Source organism: Nicotiana tabacum, chromosome 8 (assembly GCF_000715075.1).
Source record: "Nicotiana tabacum cultivar K326 chromosome 8, ASM71507v2, whole genome shotgun sequence".
Taxonomy (NCBI): domain Eukaryota; kingdom Viridiplantae; phylum Streptophyta; class Magnoliopsida; order Solanales; family Solanaceae; genus Nicotiana; species Nicotiana tabacum.
In genome coordinates this window covers 132,791,758-132,796,127 of record NC_134087.1, presented here as the reverse complement: position 1 = coordinate 132,796,127, position 4,370 = coordinate 132,791,758, and positions in this window count along the sequence as shown.

The following is a 4,370-nucleotide window of genomic DNA, read 5'->3' as shown; positions in this document are numbered from 1 at the left end:
GCCGCACTGGATTTTGTGCGGTCCGCGGTGAAGAAAAGTTTCACTAGTCCAACTTCGGAAGCCTATATCTTTTGATTTACAAGGAATTTTGAGATGATTCAAAAATGAAAGTTGTAGACCTTCGTGTCTAGTTTCCAGAAAGCTAAAGAAATTACAATTTGGACATATATAGAGAATGTTATGGTCAAAATAATAAAGCACGTCACTGCAGTCCACATGAGACTCGATTTTGTGTGGTCCGCACAGGGGGTCTGAGAGGGGTATATTAAAACGAGATTTTAAGTTATTCTTCATTTTTGAAAACCCCAAAAATATAAGAGGCGATTTTTCAAACAATCTTTCTTCACCAAAATATTAGTAAGTGATTTCTAACTCGTGTTCTTCAATCATTAACATCTTTTCACATGATTTCAACTCAAAATCAATGATTTTTCATGGGGAAAAATGAGTGTTTTGGGTAGGACCTAGGTTTTTCAAAAATTGGAGATTTGGACCTCGATTTAAGGTCCGATTTCAAAACAAATTATATATTTGGGTTCATAAGGGAATGGGTAATCGGGTTTTGGTTCGAACCTCGGGTTTTGACCATGTGGGCTTGGGGCGATTTTTGACTTTTTGGGTAAAACTTTGAAAAACTCATTTTCATGCATTGGAGTTGATTCATTTAGCGTTTATTAATGTAATTAAGTAAATTGTGGAGATACAAGCGAGTTGGAAGTGGAACCAAGGGGTAAAGTGGTAGTTGAAGCTTGATTGTGCTTGTGGCTTTGAGGTAAGTGTTTGGTCTAACCTTAGCTTGAGGGATTAGGAGTCGAGTCCTATTTGCTATGTGGTAATTGTTGAGTATGACGTATAGGCATGGTGACAAGAATCTATACGTTGGTGTCTAGCATGCCCGTGAGTCTTATATTGTGATTATCATGACTTCGTTGTATCTTTCATGCCTTGGTAATGGTTTCTACTTGTTGTGTAAAGTTTGTGAAATGAATTGTGACCTATGAACATTGAGGAGCGTTGGATCAAGTTGTATAATGAATTATGAAAGTATAAGTGATAATTGAACCTCTAGAACATTGGCTCGAGTTGTGGAGTGAATTGTGAAGTAAAAGTGAGAAAGAGAAGAGATCACTATGTTGTCTCCCTTGCCGGGCTATTGTTGATTTATTTGTTATCTCCCTTGTTGGGATGTTGATATTATTGATGTTGTTCCCTTGCCGGGATTCTTCTTATAATCTCATTTATTCCCTTGCCCTATTGTTTGTGATTGTTGTTTGGGTGAGGAAGAGAGCTAAAACATGAAGGGTGATGCCGTGCATTATTTTTTTGTGAGGAAAGAGTGTAAAGCACGAAGGGTGATGCTGTGTATGATTGTGATGAAAGAGTGTAAATCACGAAGGGTGATGTTGTGCCGCACGATGTACCATTCTGTGCCGATTATATTGATTATATGGTGAGGAAAGAGAGTAAACGCACGAAGGGTGATGCCGTACATATTTTTATTATATGATTGCTTTGGTGAGGACGAGAGTAAAAGCACAAAGAGTGATGCCGTGCATTTATCGATTTCTGACTCTTTGATGATGTCCGAGTTATATTATTTCTTTCATTTACTTGTTGTCGTTCTATTTGGAATCGATATCTCCCCCGCAGCGTGCTCCCCCTCCCATACTTGACTGTTTATTTCTGTATTTCTTTTCCGCTGTATATATTTGAATTACACAAGTTTATTTGGTAGTCTGGTCCTAGCCTCGTCACTACTTTGCCGAGGTTAGGCTAGACACTTACCAGCACATGGGGTCGGTTGTGCTGATACTACACTCTGCACTATGTGCAGATCCCGGAGCAGCTCTTGGACCGTAGTTTGGAGGTTACCTCCAGTCCACGCGGAGATCCAAGGTAGACCTGCAGGCGTCCGCAGGCCCTGACGTCTCCCTCTATAACTATTTCCTGCTCATTTTCCTTTCATTCAGAAATAGTATATTATTTTTTTTTCCAGACTTTGTATGTAGTAAATCTTAGACCGTCTATGACACTGTGACACCAGGTTTTGGGTACTTAAGGCCTTAACAGTTGTAATAGATGCAGATTTCAGATATTTTATTATTTTCTTCCGCTTAAATTCTAATTTCCGCTGTTCATACATTATCGCTTTATGTTTGTTAAAAAGAAATAAATGGATAATAACGTTTTAGTTTAAATGATCGGCTTGCCTAGATCACATCAGTAGGCGCCATCACGACTCTCGAAGGTGGAAAATCCGGATCGTGACAAATCAGTGCTTTTATCAACTCTCAGGGAACTTTCATCAAACACTTTCCCCACACTCTTTTCTAAACCTTCCCCTATTCTTGTCTTCTCTAATAAAAGCCCAAACACTGTAGTATTGGCGAAATTGCATGTACTATTATCAATGACAGTTGAAATCCTCTCAACCATTGAAAATCTGATTGGAATAGATTCATCATCCGTAGTGTTATTAGAAAATTATTTCTGTGGAAACGACAAAGACAACTGCCAATTCTCAGACCTATGGTTGTTTCACATTATTTCGGTGCTTGAAATTAACCCCATGTTACCAGATTGGTAACCCATCTCGTTAACTCTGTTTGGAACCACCTTGATGGTGCAAAATTGAGAGAACTCCATTTGACGATACAGATAATGATAATATTAGGAACTAGCGATTTGCGGGGGATGATTGTGAGTGAAATTGGAAATAGGTGGTAAAAAATTGTGGAGCGGCGTGGGCGTGTAAAGGATTTCTCGGGTTCTAGTGTCCATCCAAAATATGACTCTCTTCTCTGGTCAAGGACATGCTGAGAAGCTAAATTTTCAGCATCTCTGTTCGCCAATTTCATCTCTTCGACAAATCTCATTAAACCATTGTCCCTTAATCTATTCTCATTCTATCATAGCTGCTATTTATATTGGATACTTGGAAACTCAATTTTTCCAGCAACTCTTTTACCTTCTCCATATCCGATGTCATCTCTCTGAGAGTACCTACAGAGCAGGTTCGATGCTATGATACCACTATTACGAATACTGAATTTCATAGGAAAAAAATGCTAACTAGGGCTAAGATAAAAGAAAAAAAAATGCAAATAAGATAAAGGTTTTTCATTCATACCTTCAAAATGAGCTACTATTCAGTACATATAGCTCAAAATATGAGCAAAGATATAAGGACTTAAAACAAATACATAAAATATACAAGGGATAATTAAATAATAACGTAAACTAGCTAAATGGACTTAAATGCAAGAAGCAAAACTTGTTAACTAATCGACAGACTCCTCCCACTAACTTTGTTATGCAACCTTGCAAGCTCATTATACTAAGCTACACCTATAGCGCCAACCTCTTCCATTTTATATTGTATCACAAACATCCGATTAAAAGATGAGAAACCTTGCCATTTTATCACACTTTTGTTAATGCTTGATCATCCAATTGGGAGGGAGTGGTTAAATAATTATATGTAACTTATTAAATAAACATGATAATAGGTCCGAGCTTAGGGAATAGAAAAATATTGATTGAACTCGAATAAGGATTCATCATACTAGTAAATACTCCTTTCGTTCCAATTAAACCTGTTTGACTGAGCACGAAGTTTAAGAAAAAAATGGAGACTTTTGGAATTTGTGGTTCTAAACAAGTTCAAATGGGGACCAGACTATTTATGTGATTATAAAAGATTATCATTAAGGGTAGAGTTGTAGTTTTAAGCTAAATTGTTACCAAATTTAGAAAGAATTCATTCTTTTTGGAACGGATCAAAAAGAAAATAGGTTCACATAAACTGAAACAGAGGGAGTACAAAATATCAAATAATTATTAAAAAACTAAATAAACCAAAAAAAGGGCCAAGTCACTCATTTAAAATGATAATTCATTCCCTGCTAAGCAGAAGAAGCCAAGACACATGATTGGCCACGACTTGTCTCGATTGTTCTGCTGACGAGAAAAACCGTGCATATCCATCAATGATCAATCCCACACGCGACATGTTCCAACTCTTTGCCAACTCGCTTGAAGCCCATACCCATTAGACGATTTCTCAATGGTTTTAGTACAATTTTGACCAATTACAAGAATGCCATAATATTCAACTAGAGGTGAATAATTTGTCACATTGGTGGGTGAGAGTGTACGGAATTAACTTAAATAATTACTAGGAGTAGTACTCATTCCGTTCCAATTTATGTAAATATATTTGATTGGACACAGAGATTAAGAAAAAATAATATTTTTTGGAATTTGTGATCCTAAACAAGTTAAAAAGGGTCCAAAGTATTTGTATGGTTATAAAAGTTTCTCATTAATAGTAAAATTGTAAGTTTAATCTAAATTATTTCTAAATTTAG